The sequence below is a fragment of the Jaculus jaculus genome, chromosome 4, assembly GCF_020740685.1.
Source record: "Jaculus jaculus isolate mJacJac1 chromosome 4, mJacJac1.mat.Y.cur, whole genome shotgun sequence".
Lineage (NCBI taxonomy): Eukaryota > Metazoa > Chordata > Mammalia > Rodentia > Dipodidae > Jaculus > Jaculus jaculus.
The window spans coordinates 82,512,287-82,532,959 of record NC_059105.1 but is presented as its reverse complement, the minus strand read 5'-3'; the positions used below and the strand labels follow the sequence as shown (position 1 = coordinate 82,532,959).

The following is a 20,673-nucleotide window of genomic DNA, read 5'->3' as shown; positions in this document are numbered from 1 at the left end:
CATTTTCTGTTTTGGGTTAGCATTACAATTTTGCTTAGGCTTTAAATGTTTTCCAAATATACAGAAAATTTGAAAGAACAGAACAATGAACATGCACATGTTCATCACTTAAGTCTCCCAATGTTTAAACTTTTGAGATGTGCAATGTCTCACCCACCCACCCCCTCCCCCCACACACATGCACACACATGCACACACATGCACATACACACACAGTATGAAAACTTTTACTCTTGAAACTTTGCAAAGGAATTTACAGACATGATGGCACTGTACTCTTGAATTTTTCTTTGGAAGTTACTGACAAATAGAGACATTCTCTTAAATAAGGAAAGTTCTCACACTTAAACCACCTATGACATATAAATGCTCCTTTTATAATTTCTCATTGTATTCAATTTCTTAAATTTGGGATTGCATTATACTTGGTCCTTTTAGTCCTCTAATCTAGAACAATCTACTTGACACATTATGTTATCATAATTTTTATTTTTATTCTTATTAGCAACATTTTATATGGATACATCATGTGTTGGGACCCTCTTTTTGCTTGTCTCTGCATCTATTCCATTGGGGATGCTCCTCAGTGGGGTTGTAGGTATTCCCCATGGGGTTGTGGTTTATGTATTGTCAGAGCAGAAGCCAGTTATTTTGAGGGGGAGGAAATGTCTCTGAGCATGATGTCTAAACATGTGGCTCTTACAGTCTTTCTGTCCCCTCTTCCACAAAACTCCCTGAGCCATAGTGGATGAGTTTTAATTCTACTTCAATGATGAACTCATAGGAGGCTCTGGATCTCTGCTTTGGTAAGTGTTGTGTATCCTCAGGGTTTGGTTCCTATACCCTGGCACTGATTATCAGGAACTGCACGGAAGCAGCACTCTTGCTCCTCTCCCCATACCTCTGTGGTTTCCGCTGTGTTTTGATTGAAGTGTGAGGGGTAGTTTATCTCCTCTGGGCTTGCTACCTTCTGAGAAAGATTAGATTCTCCAATGGAGAGTGAAGTCAGAATAGTTTAAATGGGATAAACATTATTAATTTAGGGAGAACTTGTGTATGTAATCCCACTTTTAGCCAAAGACAAGTGAAAGTTTGACAATGGAGAACATAATCTTTGTCTCTATAGGATTCTGATCTGGTTCCCAATTCCAGACCTGGGTTCTTTTATACTGAGCATATCTCTTAGTCAATCAGAAAGTTACTGGTTACCCACTGAGGCTATGTGCCACTACTGAACTGGTGTGTACATGCTGTCAAGGTATATGCTTCTGACTATATTAGATCTCTGGTTGCTCAGACCATTGATGGCCACTTTCCCTCAGTAACTCATGTAGTGCTTTCCAGCACTAGACAGGCTAACTGTCTGGGCACTGGCTTTCTTCTGAATTCCAGCTAGGTCTCTCCATGCTTGGTCTCAGCAACATATGGTGACTTTAGCAGTAGAGTCTTAGCTTTTGCCTCATGTGGGTAATCAAATGCTTTAACAGAAAGCTGCCATGATTTGGGGACCTTGTCAGTCTTTCTGATTAACAGCTCAATGTGGAGAGCAACCAATGTCTGGTACTGGGAATTACAGGCCAGGAACAGAAAAATTTTAGGTTTCAACCCACCCTCAACAGACCCTACTTTTCAGGTGCTCCCCCCTTACTTCTTTTGAGGGTTATATCTTTTAGGCTATCTCCAAGGATAAAGGTTTCAATGGTATCAGCTCATATTGGATTTAATTTTGTGTTTGTTTCCCTCCCCCTTTTCTTCCCCTCCCATGAAAACCTTCCATCCCTATTTGTCTGGGCTTTGAATTGCGTAACAGGTATGTCACCAACTTCAGCACATCCAGGTTAGGAGCCACATATAAGTGACACCATGTGTTTGTCTTTCTGTGAATGTGTGAGTTCACTGAGTATGATATGCTCCAAGTTTGAGAATTTTTCTACAAATTTCAATGTGTCATTTTTTTCTTAAGGCTGAGTAGAATTCCTCTGTGTAGATATACCACATCTTGGTTATCTATTCATCCAATGATGGACACCTGGGTTGATTACAGTTTTTAGCTATTATGAATTGAGAAGCTATAAACATGGTTGAGCAAATATCTCTGAACTGAGATGTGGGGCCTTCAGGGTAAATGCCCTGTAATGGAATAACAGGGTCTGTTTCTAATTCTATATTCATCCTTTTCAGGAGTCTCCAATTGGTTTCCATAGTGGTTGGACCAGCTAATATTCCCACCAACAGTGAATGACTGTTCCTATTTTTCCACATCCTCACCAACATTTTTTTTTCATTTGATTTTTTAATGTTTGCTATCCTTACTGGAGTAAGGTGGAATTTTATAGGTATTTTAATTTGCATTTCCCTAATGGTTAGGGATGTTGAACATTTTCTTAAGTGGGTATGAGCCATTTGTAATTCTTCCTGTAAGAACTCTCTATTTAGTTCTCTGTCCCACTTTTGGTGTGGGTTTGATCTTTTATAGTTTAATGTTTTTAGTTCTTTATAGATTCAAGATATTAGGTATCTGTAAGTGTTATAGCTGACAAAGATTTTCTCCCATTCAGTGAGTAATCTATTGTCTCTGCTTATGGTATGTTTGTCTATGCAAAAGCATTTTAGCTTCATGAGATCCTGTTGGATGAGTGATTAACTTTCTGGGGTACTGGGGTTTTGCTCAGGAATCCTTTCCACACTCCTATATCATAGAGAGTGCCTCCTATTTTTTCTTCCAGTACAAGAAGAGTTTCAGCGTTTTTTGTTTGTTTGTTTGTTTGTTTGTTTTTGAGGTTCTTCAAGGTAGGGTCTCACTCTGGCCCAGGCTGACCTGGAATTAATTATGTAGTCCGAGGGTAGCCTAGAACTCATGGCAATCCTCCTACCTCTGCTCCTGAGTGCTAGAATGAAAGGCATGTACCACCATGCCTGGCCTTTTTGTGCATTTTTATTTATTTTTATTATCATTTGAGATAGACATATTTTGTATGTAACCATCACATGTTGGAACCATCCTTCCCCTCCTCCCTGACCCTTCTCTGAAGAGGCCTTCCTCATTGGGGATGCAGGCCAACCCCACGGGTGTTATGCATTGTGGGGAGGGGGAGAGGCAATGTCCCTGTGAAACCTGTTCTAACTTGTGGCTCTGACAGTCTTTATGCCCCCTCTTCTGCAAAATTCCCTGAGCCATGCTGGGAGCATTTTAAGTCTACTTCAGCAATGGGCATTTATGAGCCTCTGGATCTATGGTTTGGTAGATGTTGAATGTCCTCAATATCTATCTCCTTCACCCTTTTGCTCATATCAGATTCACTAGGAAAGCAGCACTCTTGCTCATTTCCCCAATTCCTCTGGGGTTTCAGCTGAGGCTGGAGTAGAGTGCACTGGGTCACTAATCTTCTTAGGTCCAGCTCACATCTTAAAAAGAGAAGCAGATTCTCCAATGGAGAATGAAGTCAGCATTTAGTTAAATGGGTTAACCATTATTTATTTAGAGAGAATTAAAAGGATGTATACCCTCTTACAGTCTAAGGTTAGTGGGAGCTTGACAATGGAAAGAAGAATCATTATCTGGATATTATTCTGATTTGTTTCCCAGTTCCAGATATGATTTTCTTTACACTGAGCAGATCTGCTAGCCAATCCATAAGCAGATGGTTACCTCCTACCATGGCTATGTGGAACTATTGCACTTGTGTGAGCATCATGTCAAGTTGTTTGCTTCTGAGTCACTTAGATTTTGGGTTGTTTGGATATATGTTGGCTACTTTCCCCCAGTAGCTCATGTAGCACCTTTGAGCACTAAATGGGCTAATTATCAAGGGACTGGCTCTCCTCCAGAGTCCAGCCAGGTCTTTCCATTTTCTGTGCTGACAACATATGGTGTCTTCAGCAGTAGAGTTTTACCACTAACCTCTGGTGGGTAATCAAGTGCTCTGACAGAAGTCTGTCTTGTTTGTTTTGGGAGATCTAGTAGGTCTCTCTGATCAACAGATTATTGTGGATGTGGTCCACATCCTGGTACAGGGAATTATAGGCCAGCACCAAGGGAAAATAGAAAAGAAAAAGACAAAGAAGAAAGAGAAACAGAAGAAATTTGAGGTTAGGTTTCATCTCACTCTCTCCAGGGCCCTTCGATTCAGATGTTCCCTCTAAAGTCCTCTTGAGGGTTCCACCTTATAGTCTGACTTCCAGGATATAGGATTCTATGGTACCAGTTCAATTTGGGTTTAGTTTTATGTTACCCATTTGCTTCCTTCCCTAAGCCCTTCCTTCCCTATTGCTCAAGCCTCAAGATGCTATTCAGTTATGTCAGCAACTCAAGCTGATCCAGGTTAAGAACCAGAAATAAGTGAGACGATGTGATGGTTGTCTTTCTGTGAATGTGTGAGTTCACTTATGATGATCTATTCCAAGTTTGACCATTTTTCTACGAATTTAAATGTGTAATTTTTTTTAACTCCTGAGTAGAATTTCATCATGTAGATAAACCACATCTTGGTTATTCATTCATCCATTGATGGGCATCTGGGTTGATTCCAATTTTTAGCTATTATGAATTGAGCAGCTGTAAACATGGTTGAGTAAATATTTCTGAACTGAGATGTGGAGCTTTTAAATAAACGTCCTGTAAGGGAATAACAGGGTCTGTTGGTAACTCTATATTCATCCTTTTCAGGAGTCTCTAAATTGATTTCCACAGAGGTTATACCAGCTAACATTCCTACCAAGAGTGATTGAGTGTTCCTATTTCTCCACATTCTTGCCAACATCTGTTTTCATTTGATTTTTTTTTAATGTTTGCTAAAATTACTAGAGTAAGGTAGAATCTCATAGTTATTTTAATTTGCATTTCCATAATGGTTAGGGATGTTGAACATTTTCTTAAGTGAGTGTGAGCCATTTGTAATTCTTCTTCTGAGAACTCCCTGTTTAGTTCTCTGTCCAGTTTTGGTGTAGGTTGTTTGATTATTATAGTTTAGATTTTTGAGTTCTTTATAGATACTAGATTTAGGTTTCTGTCAATGGTATAGCTGGCAAAGATTTTTTTTTCCCATTCAGCAGGTAATCTATTGGCCCTACTTATGGTATGTTTATCTATGCAAAAACTTTTAGCTTCATGAGATCCCATTAGTTCAGTGTTTGTTTAATTTCCTTGGGTACTGGGGTTTTGTTCAGGAAGTCTTTTCCCAGTCCTATATCATGGAGAGTGCCTCCTATTGTTTATTCCAGTATTTGAAGAGCTTCAGTTCTTATGTTGAGATCTTTAATCCATTTGGACTTGATTTTTGTCTATGGAGAGATGAGTGGGTCTAGTTTCATTTTTCTACATATGGTCATCCAATTTGTCCAACACCATTTGTTGACAGCACTGTCTTTTCTCCAGTCTGCATTATTGGCACCTTTGTCAACATTTGAGTAGCTGTGGTAATTTGACCTAAGGTCTGAGTCTTCAATTTCGTTTTATTGGTCTATGTTTCTGTTCTTATGGTAGTACCATGCTGTTTTTGTTAATATGGCTTTGTAATATGGCTTTAGTTCAAGTATGATGATACCTACAGGGTTTCTTATTTTTATTTTATTTTTTGCTGTGGATATGTTTGTATATCTGAGGCCTGATGCCATTACAGATGAAATTTGAGGTCATTTTTTTCTATCTCTGTGAAGAATAATACAGACATTTTTTATTGGTGTTCTATTATGTCTGAAAATTGCTTTTGGTAGAATTTTCATTTTCACAATACTAGTTCTTCCTATCCAGAAGTATGGGAGATATTTCCATTTTCTCAAGTCCTCCTTGACTTCTTTCTTATGTTTTCTTTTTTTTTTAATTTTTATAGGACTTTCACATCCTCTGTTAGTGTTAATTCAAGGTATTTAATTTTTTGTTGCCATTAAAAATGGTACAGCCTCACTGATTTCTTTCTCTGTTTGTCCTTTGCATATAGAAAGTGCATTGAGTTTTCATCCTGCATTTCAATAAAGGAATTTGATCACCTTTAGAAGTATTTTTTAAAATTTTTATTCAATTTTTATTTATTCATTTGAGGGAGACAGACAGAGAGAGAAAGAGGCAGAGAGATAGAGAGAATGGGTGCACCAGGGCCTCCAGTCACTGTAACCAAACCCCAGATGTGGGCGTCCCATGTGCATCTGGCTAACATGGGTCCTGGGGAATCAAGCCTCAAACCAGGGTCCTTAGGCTTCACAGCCAAGTGCTTAACTGCTAAGCAATCTCTCCAGCCCACCTTTATAAATTTTGAAATCAAGACTATCAGGTCACTTATATATAGAATCATGTCATCTGTAAAAAAGGGCTAACCTGACTTCATATTTTCCAATTTATATCCCTTTTATTTCTTTCTCATGTCTTATTGCTTAGGTTTGTACTTCTAGTACTATATTAAAGAGCAGTAGTGAGAGTGGGCACCCATGTCTTGCTCCTGATCTCAGTGAGAACTTCTTGAGATTTTCTCCATTACCTATGATTTGGGCTTTAGGTGCTTTATATATAGCCTTTATTGTGTTGAGATATAAACTCTCTATGTCTATTCTTTCCAGTGTTTTGGTCATGAAGTAGTGTTGTATTTTGTCAAAAGTCTTCTCTGCATCAATTTACATGTTCATGTGGTTCTTCTGGTTAAGTTTATTTATGTGGTGTATTATGTTGACCAATTTTTGTATGTTGAACCATCCCTGCATCCTTGGTATTAAGCCTATTGGATTAAGGTGGATAATGCTTTTGATGTGTTGTTGAATTCAGATTGTGAGGATTTGGGGATTTTGTTCAGGATCTTTGCATCATCTTAATTCATCAGGGATATAGGCCTATAAATTTCTTTTCTTGTCGCATCTCTGTCTGAGTTTGGTATTAGGGTGATGCTGGCTTCAAAAAAGCAGTTGGGAAGGATTTCCTGATCTCCAATTATGTGAAACAAGTTGGAAAAAAAAAAAAAGATTTCATTTCTTCAATGAATGTTATATAGAATTTGGCCGAGAACCCATCTGGTCCTGGACTTTTCTTTTTGGGGAGGTTGTTTATTAACTTTTAAATCTCCATGGATAGGATAGATTTGTTTAGGAGATTAATCTGCTCTGAGTTTAGTTTTGGTAGGTGGTATGTAGCTAGGAATTCATCCATTTCTTCCAGAGTATCCAATTGTGGAGTAGAGGTTTTGGAAGTATGCTCTGATGATTCTTCTAATTTCGTTGATGTCTGTTGTGACCTCTCTGATTTTGTTAATTTTAGACTTCTCTTTTTTGGCATGATCAAATTGGCCAGGGGTTTATCAATCATGTTTATTTTTTCAAAGAACCAGCCCTTCATTTCATCAGTTTTAAAAATTGTTTTCTTATTTTCTAATTCATTAATTTCTGCTCTGATCTTGATTATTTCTTTCCATCTGGGACTTCTTAGGGTTTGATTCTTCTTTTTTTTTTTTTTTCCAATGCCTTTAGGTGGGCAGTTAGGTTATTGATTTGGATTTCTCTGTCTTTGTTATGAAGGCAGTTAGCACTATGAATTTTATGCTTAGGACTGCCTTCATTGTGTCCCATAAGTTTTAGTAGTTGTGCTTTCATTGTCATTCAATTTTAGGAATTTTATAATTTTTTTTCTGATTTCTTTCACAACCCAGTAATTGTTTAAAAGTGTGTTATTTAGTTTCCCATAGCTGGTGGAGTTCTTGATGGGTCTCTTGTTGATTTCTAGCTTTAAAGCATTATGACCTGATATAATACAGGAAGTTACTTCAAATTTTCTGAATTTATGGAGACACAGTTTATGGCCTAATGTATGGCATGTTTTGGAGAAGGTTCCATGGGCTGCTGGGAAGAATGTATTTTCCGTAGAGTTGAGGTGAAAAGTTCTATAGATGTCCATTCAGTCTAGTTATTCTATGGTGTCATTGAGCTCCATTATTTCCCTGTTGTTTTTCTGCTTGGATGATCTACCTATTGATGATAATGCAGTATTCAAGACTCTGACCATGATGGTGTTGGTGTTTATTTCTATTTTGTTATCAAGTAGGTTTTGTTTTATAAACTGTGGTGAACCTGTGTTTGGCACATATAGATTTATGACTGTGAGGTTCTCATGTTGGATCATTTCCTTGATGAGTAAGAAGCATCCTTTACTGTCTTTTTTAATATTTTTTTAAAGTCTTTTTTTTAAATTTTTTTTTATTTGAGAGCGACAGACACAGAGAGAAAGACAGATAGAGGGAGAGAGAGAGAATGGGCGCGCCAGGGCCTCCAGCCTCTGCAAACGAACTCCAGACGCGTGCACCCCCTTGTGCATCTGGCTAACGTGGGACCTGGGGAACCGAGCCTCGAACTGGGGTCCTTAGGCTTCACAGGCAAGCGCTTAACCGCTAAGCCATCTCTCCAGCCCTTTTTTTAATATTTTTATTGAAGTCTAGTTATCAGATATTAATATAGCAACACCTTCTTGTATTTTTATTTTCATTTGCTTGGAATAACATTTTCCATCTTTTCACCCTAAGGATATGTCTGTCTTTAGTGGTGAAGTGGATTTCTTGAGGACAGCAGATGGAAGTGTCCATTTTTTGATCCACCCTGTTAACTTGTATCTTTTGATGGGTGAGTTAAAATCATTAATATTTAAGGTTATAACTGTGATGGTGTTTTATGGGGTTTGGTGCTTTCTTATGTTTTGTTCTTTTTTGGGAATGGCTTAGTTTTGGTTATTGTAATCTTCATATTGACTCTTGAGATTGGTTCTTTCACTCTTCTGTGTGGAGCATTCCCTGAAGTATTCTCTGTAGGTTTGACTTTGTGTTCATATAATCATAGAGATGATTTTTTTTCATGGGAATTTTTTCTTTCACCACTTATTATGAGGTATACTTTTGCTGCGTATAGTAACTTGGGTTGGTAGCCATAGGTTTTGAGATTGAAGTGTTCCACTCCAGGCCCTTCTGGCTTTCAGGATTTTCACTGAGAAATATGAGGTAATTCTGATGGAATTGCCTTTGTACATAGTGATTTGTTTCTCTCTTGCTGCTTTTAGCACTCTCTCTTTTATTTCATTGTGAAGAGTTTTAACTATGAGGTACTTTGGAATGTTTCTTCTTTGGTCCTATCTGTTTGATGTTCTTTGTGCTCCTTATATCTGAATGGGCCTCTCTTTTGAGAAATTGGGAAATTTTTCTTCAATAATTTTGATGAATATGTTTTCTATGCCTATGGCCTAGATTTCTTCTCCTTCTGGTATACCCATGATCCACATAGTTGGTTGATTTAGGGTATCTCACAGTTCCCTAATATTCTGTTTACTTGCTTTTTTTAAGCTTAGCAAAGTTTTTGGCCTCCTGATCAATTTCTTTTGTCTTGTCTTCCAGGTCAGAGGCTCTGTCTTCCATATCAGTAACTCTGTTAGTTAGGGGTCCTAAAGAGGTTTTTTAAAAGCTCTGTTTGACTTTTGTTTTCTGTTTTGTTATTTTATATTATGTTCATTTCTTTTTTGAGGTATGATTTCTGTTCAAGTTCTGATATTCTTGATCCTTCCTAGAATTCATTCTTGCATTTGATGAAGTCTTCATTAAGCTTAGGATCAATTGGTTATTGAGATCTTCCATTTGTTGATTTACCTTTAATTCATTTATATCTCTTTTGAGGGTTCGAATATTTTCTTCAATCAAGTTAAGCCTACTGTCAAAATCTGAACACTCTAAGAGATGTTTCTGCTCAATTTCATTGATACAATTTTTGGTTCTTTTGTTTGCCTCCAGTTCAGCAATTCTTTTTGTTTTCCTCTCTCTATTAAACCATAGTGTTTTTTTCCTCAATTTTTATTAACATTTTCCATGATTATAAAAAAATATCCAATGGTAATACCCTCCCCCCCCCCTTTCCCCTTTGAAATTCCATTCTCCATCATATCCCCTCCCCATCTCATTCAGTCTCTCTTTTATTTTGATGTCATGATCTTTTCTTCCCCTTATGATGGTCTTGTGTAGGTAGTGTCAGGCAGTATGAGGTCATAGATATCCATGCCATTTTATGTCTGGAGGAAGCACATTGTAAGGAGTCCTACCCTTTCTTTGGCTCTTACATTCTTTCTGCCATCTCTTCTGCATGAGACCCTGAGCCTTGGAAGGTGTGGCCAAAATGTTAGTCAGTACTCCAGTCACTTCTTTCCAGTTCTATGATACTTTCTGAGTCATCCCAAGGTCACTGCCATCTAAAAAGAGAAGATTCTCTACCCAAAGTGAGAGTAATGTTAATATAAGGGTATAAATATTAAGAGAAGTGCTTACTGGGCAGTTTGATAAGCATAGTATATATATTTTTCCAGACATCAGCAGATGTTATAGCTCTAGGGCTCATTACTACCCCTGTTTTAAGTTTTCAGTATTAGGGATGTGTTCCCCCCATGGAGTGGGCCTCCAGTACAATTGGAGGGCAGTTGGTTTCCACCATGACAGACTTGCCACTGTTGCACCTGTTTGCTCATTTGGCCTGGCTGGCCAATTATAAGGCATGCAGTTTCCACTGTTGAGTATCGTCACTGGTGGTATCTCTTTCTCCCATTGAACTACATGTAGAATGGCTTCTTCCAGCTTTCTGTCAGCTGATCTACATGGAGGAGGTTATCAGCTCAGTTCCAGCATGATTTCTCAGTGGCCTCATTCAGCAATTATTTTGATCAGGGTCTCTTTGGTTGTGTTTTCTTTTGGGGATTGAATTTCTGTTGATTTCTCTATTATTTCATTTGAGGAGGCTTCCATTGTGGGATGGGACTAGGCACCCTTGGTGGAGATCTCTGAGTTTTCTGACTTTTCTGGGCTTTTAGAATTATGGTCTCCCCATCTTGGGGAAATCTTTAATTCTCTTGAGGAGGTAGAAAGTAAGGTCCTTGTAGGATCTTCAGAGTATGTTCTGTTTTAAATGTGAACCAGATTGGTATACTGGTGTAAGATGGGGTTGTAACCACAGATGTGCAGATGGACAGATTACAGGTACATCAAAGGTACCTAGGGAATGGGAAGCTCTGGCCTACTTACTCCACTTGCATGTACTCTTCAGCACATGGCAATCAGGGCTTGGGGAGCCAGGAGCCAAGAGGCTGGAGAGCCAGGGGCAAGAGGCCAGCTCCTATAGTGGCCTGTGTACCCTCTGACTCCAGTGAATAGGGATATGGATACCCAGGGGCCAATCAGGTTATGAGAGCAAAAGACCTGCTTCCACAGCCCACACATAGGACCAGGTCTCCCCAAGGTAGCAGATGGTGTACCAGAACCAGGGAGGTGGGGAACCATATAGAAGCTCTGGCCTACTCACTCCATGCATGCAAACACCCTCTGGGGGATTCAGGAAATGGGGATACAGGGGCCCTTCTATCAGGAAGGTAGAGCAAGGGTCCTGCTTCTGCAGTAAGCTTATGTGGTCCAAGCAGCCCCAAGCCAGCACAAGGGAACCTACCAGGATGGGGAACTGGGAGGAGGGTTGGAAAACAGGGAGATCTGGCTTACTCACTCTGTGGGTGCACCCTCCAGACCAAGGAATCAGGAATTGGGGACCCAGGGAACTTCACTCAGGAAAGCAGAACAAGGGGCCTGCTTCCACAGTAAGCTCACAGGGTCCAAGCAGCCCCCAAGTCAGCCACAGGGCAACCTTCTAGGACCCCATAATTTTGTTTTTAAAAGCAATGTAGGAAATATATTTGGCACTACAGGCCCAGTTCTGAACTTTTGGATGTCCTCGTGTTTCCTGTAGAATAAATGGTTCTAGTGTGAGTAATGTATAGACTTAAATCACAAGTGACAAGAATTGTGTATTTATTAATTCATTATATTAAAAAGCATATACTTTCAGGCTGGGGAAATGGCTTAGTGGTTAAGGCATTAGCCTGCAAAGTCTAAGGATCCCAGTTTGATTCCCCAGGATACACATAAGCCAAATGCACAAGGGGGTGCATGCATCTGGAGTTTATTTGCGGTGGCTAAAGGCTCTGGTGTGCCCATTCTTTCTCACTATCTGCCTCTCTCTCTCTCAAATAAATAAACAAATATATTTTAAATAAAAACATACACTGTCCAATTATCCTGCTGTTGATGATACTGACTTTGAAAGCTCAGTTATAATGTTGTCAGATAAATCTCTCCTTTGGGAATTTATTTATGGATTAATACTTGGTCCATGACAATGTATTAATTTCTCACATTTTACCCAGTAGTTTGGCATACATTGAAGACCACTACTTGAATCAGTTATACGAAGAGCTGAAGAACAGTTTTTCTATCATTCCTTCTTTTCTTTTTCCTTTTTAAAAATTTTTTATTTATCTATTTATTTGGAGAGAGGAAGAGGCAGATAGAGAGAAAGAATTGGTGCACTAGGGCCTCTAACCACTGCAAACAAATGCCAGATGCATGCACCACCTTGTGCATCTGGCTTATTTGAGTGCTAGGGAATGAAACCTTTGTCCTTTGGCTTTACAGGCAGGTGCCTTAACTGATAAGCCATCTCTTTAGCCCTGTTTTGTTTTTTTTTTTTTTTGTTTGTTTTTTTTTGTTGTTGTTGTTTTTCAATCTGGCATTCATTTGCAACAAAGACACCTTTGAGCTGGGAAGATAGTTCAGTTGGTAAAGTGCTTGTCATGCAAGCATTGAGGACCTGAGTTTGATCCTCCTGTTAAACATGTTAAATAGCCAGATGTAATAGCACATATTTAGAATCCAGTGCTGGGGAAATAGAGACAGGCAGGTTCCTGGGACTCACTGCTCAGCCAATCTAGCCTAATAGGTGTGACATGGGCCAGTGAGAGACTTTAGATGGCACCTGAATTAGGATACCTGAGGTTGTACTATGTCACACAAGCACACACACGCATATGTGTACAGGCACCCCCACACACACACACACACATACACACACCCATGAAATGCTCATACCACATACAAAAAGAAATATCTCAGTCCCTGTCCATTTTGTTCTCCTTTCTTTTCTTCCAACCTCTCTTTCCTTCCAGTTCTCCCAAAGCTCTCACCATCAAATTCCTCCAACACAGTAAGTTCTTTTTCATGCTCAAATTGTCCTACATTTAGGTCTTATGAGCCTTGTTAAACCTGAGCTTTTTTCTTGTTACTTAGTTATTTGTATTCTTAATAAATTATAACTTTTAAATCTTTCTCCCCTGTACCCATTCCCCCGGGGCCCATCAGAGTTATGGGATTCACTATGGGGTCATGAAGGCTTTAGTCAGTCCCAAGTGACAGTGGGGGAACCATGCCTCTGGCTATTCCAACCCATCCTGTGGTTCTTATCATCTTTCCACCCCCTCTTCCACAATATTCTCTGAGCCATGGGAGTCCTGTGGGCAGTCTGATTTAGAGTTGAGTCCTTTGTAGCCTCTGGATTGCTGCTTTGATAGGTTGTGCTTGATCCCCATGTCTGCCACCATCACCCTGGAGCTGGTTGTCAGATTAGCAGTAACAGCAGTGTTCATGGCACTGCTTCTACTATGAGTTCTCCTGGGCACTGGCAAATGTGGAAGAGGTGGTACGTCTCATGATGGGCAGTTTGTTATCTTCTTGTCGCATCAATGGATCTTAACTCTCATCTGTTTTCACTGCCATATGTAAAGTGAAGCAGACTTTCCAACCAAGAGTGAGAGCATCTTGGGTTAAAGGGGCATGCAAAGTTATTTAAGGGGTTTTTGGTGTGCAAACCTACTCTTCTTCTCCAGAGAGTAGTGGGGGCTTCTTTATGAAGTATGAGTTTCCTGACTATGGGAATGCGATTTGGTTTTCAGTACCAGGAATGAGTTCTCTGCCTCTGAGTAGGCCTCATGTCCAATTAGAGAACAGTTAGTAAGCTATAAAGGCTGTGTGCCACTATTGCACAAGTATGTACCTCTTGTCCTGCTGGTTAATACAAGTCACATGCTGTAGGTGACCATTTTCTGCCAGCTGCTCCACAGTGCTTTAAAACAGTATGTGGACTAGCCAAGAAAGAGCTAATTTCCCCTTTCTGTTTCAGCATGGTAATCCAATGCCCTGTGTGTCTTCATAACTAATGTCTTACCTTTTAGCACTGGTAGGTAATCAAGTATTTTAGAAATGGCCTGCATTGTTTTTGGGCCCTCATGAGTCTCCCTGCCCAACAGTTCACTGTGGGGAACAAACCAATTCTGGGCCTTGGAGTTACTAGACAAAGTCCATGTTTTTAAGAACATTAAGGTTTTTCTATCCCCTGCTGGGCGTTCCGCTCTCCCCATTGATTGGTGGTTGTAACTTGTAGAATACTAGTCAGAATTGGGATTTCTATAGGACTGGCTCATGTGGTATTAACTTTTGTGAATTCCATCCCCATCCTCCCTACTCCTATTCCTCCAAGACTTCCTTCTCCTAACTGGACAAGTAATTCCTCTTCTCTCTCTATATGGTATCATTCTAATGTTTTTGGTGTTATCTGCCATTTGCACTCAACTCTAAATGATCTCAGGAACCACAGATGAGAGAATACGTGCAGCATGTGTTTCTGTGCCTGTGTTACCTCACTTAGAATGATTTTTTTCCAGTTTTATCCATTTACTGATAAATTTTATTGTTTCATTTTTCATATATAGTACACCTTTGTTATCCATTCATCAGTTAATGGGCATTTGGGCTGACTCCATTCCTAGCTATTGTCAATAGAGCAGCCATAAACATAGCTGAACAAGTATCTCTGTAGTAAAGAGTGGAATCTTTAGGGTACATGACCAGAGGTGGTATTGCTGGATGGAATAATAGCTCTATTTCAAACTTTTTCAGGAGTCTCCATACTGATTTCCATAGTGGTTGGACAAGTTTGCATTCCCACCAGCAGAGGGCAAACGTTCCTCTTTCCCTACAGCCTTGCCAGCATTTGTTGTCATTTGACGTTTTGGTAAATGCCATCCTGTTTGGAGTGAGATGGAATTTCAGGGTTGTTTTGATTTGTATTTCTCTGATGATTAAAGATGTTGAATATCTTATCTTAAATGTGTAATGGCCATTTGTATTTCTTCCTTTGAGAATTTTCTGTTCAAATCTCTACCTTGATTTTGAGTGGGTTGCTTGGTTTTTATTTTTTATTGCTTAGTGTTTTGAGTTCTTTGTAAATTTTAGATATTAGCTCTTTGTCAGAGGTAAAGCTGATAAAGATTTTCTCCCATTCTGTGGGGTGTCTGTTGACTCTGATGATTGATTGTCTGTACAGTTATGTTTTAGTTTCAAGACATCTGAGTGGTGTACTGTTGATCTAAGCTCTTGTGCTACTGGGGTATTTTTTCAGGAAGTCTTTCCCTATGCCTATATGATTGAGTATACTCCCTGTTTTTTCTCTAGTTGTTTTACAGTTTCAGGTCTTATATTGAGGACCTTAATCCATTTAGAGTTTACTTTAATGCAGGGTGAGCAAAGTGGGTCTAATTTCATTCTTCTCCATGTGGTTATCCAATTTCTCCAACACCATTTTTTGAAGATGTTGTTTTTTCTCCAGTTTGTATATTTGGCTCCTGTTGTCAAAGATGAGATGGCTGTATTTGCTTTCATTTAAAGATGGGACATGTATTCTATTCCATATTTATTTTATTTTATGTATTTTTTGCCAGCACCATGCTGGTTTAGTTACTATGGCTTTTTAGTATATCTTGAAATCAGGTGTGATAATGCAACCAGAAATGTTTCCCTTTTTTTTTTTTTTTTTTTTTTTTTTTGCTATCTTAGGCCTCCTGTTTTTCCATACAAATTTTGAGAGTATTTTTTAATATCTTTGAATAATGTTGTTGGGATTTTTGTTGGAATTGCATTGACTCTATAAAATAGTTTTACTAGGATTCCATTTTCACAATATTAATTCTTCTAATCCATGAACATAGATTTTTCCATGTTCTCATATCTTCCTCTATTTCTTTCCACAGTGTTTTTCAGTTTTCATTATACAGGTCTTTCACTTCTTTGGTGAATGATATTCCAAGGTATTTAGATGTTTTGTAGCTATTGAAAACAGGATAGTGTTGCTTATCTCTTTTTCCATATGTTCATCTCTGTTATATAGGAAAGCTACTGATTTTTGTGTATTGATTTTGTATCCTGCCACTTTACTGAAAGCATTTATCAGTTTTAGAAGAAGATGTTCTGGTGTAATCTTTTGAGTCACTTATATTTAAAATCATGTCATCTTCAAATAGGACTAGTTTGAATTCTTCCTTACCAGTTTGTATGTCTCTTATTTATTTCTCTTATCTTATTGTCTGAGCTAAGACTCCAAGTACTATGTTGAAAAGCACTGGTGAGAGTGGGCACTTCTATCTTGTTCCAGACCTTAATGGGAATACTTCAAGTTTTTCTCCATTTAGTGTGATCTTGGCTTTAGGTTCTTTATAAATAGCCTTTTTTATAATGAGATATGGTCCCTTCATTCCAAGTTTCTCCAATGTTTTGATCATAAAGAAGTGTTGTTTCCCCCACCCCCAGGCCTTTTCTGCATCAATTGAAATAATCATGTGACTCTTGTGTTTAAGTTTATTTATATGGTGAGTTACATTCATTGATTCCCATATGTTAAACCAACCCTGCATCCTTAGGATGAACCCACTTGATTGAGGTGGATGATGCTTTTGATGTGATCTTGAATTCATTTTGGAAAGATGTTATTGAGTATTTTTGTGTCCCAGTTCATTAGGCATATCAGTCTATATTTTTCTATTTTTGTTGGATCTCTGGCTTAGGTATTAGAGTAATGCTGGCTTTGTAGAAAGAGTTTGGGAGCATTCCCTATTTTTCAATCATGGGAAAGAGTTGGAATAGTTGTTTTACTTTTTGAATGAAGGTTTGGTAGAACTCAGTGATGAACCCATCAAGACTGGACTATTTTTGTTGGGAGATTTTTAATTGCTTTTTCAATTTCATTTGAAGTAGTACGTTTGTTTATGATATCTGTCTGTTCTGAATTCAGTTTTGGAAAGTGATAAGAGTAAAGGAACTTACCCATTTCTATTAGGTTTTCCAATTCTATGAAATATAGGGTTTTGAAATATATATTGATGATTCTTCCAATTTCTTTGGTGTCAGTTGTGATGTCTCCATTTTCATTACTAATCTTGCTGATATGAGTCTTCTCTTTTTTTTTTCTTTTAATCAAATTGGCCAGTAGTTTATCAATCATGTTTATTTTTTCAAAGAACCAGCTCTTTGTTTCATCAGTCCTTTTAATTGTTTTTTTTTTTTATTTCTACTTTATTGATTTCTGTTTTGATCTTGATAATTTCTTTCTGTTTGGTTAGTTGGGGCTCAAATTGTTTTTGCATTTCTATTGTCTTCAAATGCATATTCAAGTTGGGTTCTCCCTGTTTTTGTAAAGTAGACATTTAGTGTTATGAACTTTCTTCTTTGAACTGTTTTCTTTGGGTCTCATAAGTTTTGGTATGTTGTTTTCATTGTCATTCAGTTCAATAAATTTATGGATTTCCTTTCTGATTTCTTCCACAGCTCATTCATTGTTTAATAGTGAGTTGTTCAGTCTCCAGGAGTCAGTGTGTTTTCTGTTGATACCATCATTAATTTCTAGTTTTAATGCATTGTAGTCAGATACAATGTAGGTAAACATGTCAATTTTTCTGAATTTGTGGAGACATGCTTTATTCCCTAATATATGGTCTGATTTGGAGACAATTCCATGAGCTACTGAGAAGAATGTATATTCAGTATAATTAAGGTGGAATATTCTATAGATGTCTGTTAAGTCCATTTGATCTATGGCATAGTTTAACATCATTCTTTCTCTGTTTACTTTCTGCTTAGAGGATCTGTCTATTGATGATACTGTGGTGTTATAGTCTCCTACTATTATTGTATTGGGATATATCTATAGTATTGTCTAATAAATTTTGTTTTATAAATTTAGGGATTTCCATATTTGGTACATATAAGTTTATGACTATAATATATTATTATTGAATTATTCCTTTAATGAGTATGAAGTGGTCTCCTTGATTTCTTTGAATTACTTGGTTTATAGTCAATTTTGTTCAAAATATGTACAGCTACTCCTACTTGTTCCATGATTCTATTTTCTTGTAAAATCTTCTTCCATCATTTCAATCTAAGGAGGTATTTATCTTTAGTTGTAAAGTGGGTTTCATGTAAATAGAAAATGGATGGATCCAGTTTTCTGATTTAGTCTGTTAATCTGTGACTTTTAAGTGGAGAATTGAGGCCAATTATATCTAGAGTTACAATTGTGAGGTGTGAATTAATCTCTGTCATGTTGATAATTTTGTGGAATTTGGTGTTTTCTTGGATTTTGTATGCTTTTAAGTCCACTCTAGATTTGACTGTTTCTTTTTCCCTTCTCATGTGCATGTTGGTTCATCTTCTGAGTGTGGAGTATTCAATGCAGTATTTTCTGTAGGCTGATTTGGTGCTCATATAATCATACAGTTGGTTTATACTATGACAGGTTTTTCTTTTACCTTCTATTATGAGGGATAGTTTTGCTGAATATAGTAGTTTGGGTTGGTAATCATGGTCATTTAGTTTTTGAAGTACTCCCTTCCAAGCTCTTCTGCTTTTAAGTGTTTCCACTGAAAAATCTGAGGTCATTCTAATGGAATTACCTCAATAGGTTCTACACTATTATTCTCTGACAGCTTTTAATACTCTCTCCTTGATTTCTGTGTTTATTGTTTTTATTATTATATGTCATGGGGGTGTCTCTTCTCTGGTACTGTCTATTTGGTGTCCTGTGTATCTCCTGTATTTGGGTCAGTCTCTCTTCTGTAGGGTTGGGAAAACTTTCTTCAATAATTTTGTTGAAGATATTCTCTATGTCTTTGATCTTTAGTTCTTCCCCTCCATGTATGCCTATTATCCAAATATTTGTTTTTTAAGATGTCCTAAAGATCTGTCACATTTAGTCCATACACTTTTTTTGAATATGACAATGGTTTTGGAGTGCTCATCTCATTCTTCTATCTTGTTCTCAAGCTCCAAAATTCTGTTCTTCATGTTGTCTATTCTGTTGGTGAGACTTTCTTGGGAGCCTTTTAAGAAGGGTATTGTATTTCTGTATTTTTATTTCAGCATTTTCACTTTTTGCTTGAAATAATTTTCATTTCACAATTTAATCTTTTTATTGTCTCTTGGAGTTCATTCCTACATTTGGATATGTCCTTGCGGTTATTCCACTGGTCCATAAGCTCATTTATTTATTTGTTGGTTCTCCTCAAATTCCTTTAGCCTTCCGTTGATCTCCTTTTGATTGTCTTTGATTTCATTAAGCTGCTTATGGAGTACTATTTCCTGAATTTCTTTGGTTTGCTTCAGCCATTTATTGAGATGTTCTTATTGAGTATCATCCGTTTTCTTCATACATTACTTGAGTTCCTTTTGGTTTGTATTTTGAATTCTTTGTGCCAATTTCTTCCATTTCTTTCAGGTGTTCTTAAAGTTCCCATTTGATTACTTTTTGTCCTATTTCTTTCCATTCAACAAGCTGTTTGTTATGGTTTCATTGTTTCCTTTAGCCATTTATTGGGATATTCTTGTTGGGTATCTTCTCTTTCCTCCTCTATCATCTGAGTTCTTTTTGTTACCTTTCTTTCAATTCATTGAGTCAAGCTTTGGTTTGTATTTTGAATGCTTTATGCCAGTTTTCTTCCATTTTCTTCAGCTATACTTGGAGTTCCTGTTTGATTAGTCTTTGTCCTATTCTTCTCAGTCAAAAAGCCATTTTTCATGGTTTCATTACATTAGTTTAAAATGCTTGTTGAGGCACACTCTGCTATTGCCATTATACATCTGATATTGGCCAGGAGGTGATGTCCATCCTCTGCTCACATCATCATTTGACCCTGCTATCATGGAGCTTTCCCTCACATCTATAATCCAAAATAAACCCTTTTCTCCCACAAGCTGCTCTTGGTCAGGTGTTTTCTGCCAGTAATACAAACCTGACTGTAACAGTTAAATTGGTACCAAGAACTGGGATCACTGCTGGTAGAACACTGATTCTGTAGATTTCGTAGATTTGGCCTTTTGGAACTGCTCTGCAGGAGGAATGCAGAGGAATTTTGAAATCTTGGCCTCAGAGACACCTTATAGTGCTGTAAGTGTAGTTTGATGGACCATTCTGGTCAGAATTTAAAGACCTGAATGCAATAAGAACTATGGACTATGAGGTTTGGCTTTTGAGAGCAAAAAAAAGAGCTTTGGCTGGACTGGGCTAGAAGCAGTTTGTGTGAGAGGCTTGCTGCATTCTGTTTCCCTGTGTCCTGGGAACTTGTGAAGTGTTGCATTGCATAGAAATGGATTGGTGTGAGCAGAGGGAAATGAAACAGAAAAAAACAAATCATTGGGCTAAAACTTCTGCCCATTCCCCTTTCAGCTTCAATTGTTTAAGAGATCACAACCATTGAATTGGGCAAGGTAGTCTGCATTGGGACAGCAGAAGAATGCACATTCTTTTGTGGGGGTGTCCTGTTCTTCAAAGTCTGGTTTATTCCCCTGGATTAACAAATTGGCATCCCACCTGGTATTAGAGACTATAACAAATGCAGAAAAGATAGGGTCATTGAATTCACAACACAGTTTTGTATTTTGGAAATGGCCATGGGCAGTGTGAAGCAGGCTTGTTGGATTACCTGTGTGGAGGCCCAATGGAGCCATGAGAATGAATCATAGGTTGCAGCAGAGA

The 20,673-nt window shown here is 38.0% G+C and overlaps 1 protein-coding gene across 1 annotated transcript in view; it reads left to right on the top strand.

Moving 5' to 3' along the window:
- The window catches only part of Galnt5 (polypeptide N-acetylgalactosaminyltransferase 5), an 85,115-nt gene that overhangs the window by 21,526 nt on the left and 42,916 nt on the right, over window positions 1-20,673 (top strand). The gene's annotated exons all lie outside the window — the stretch shown is intronic.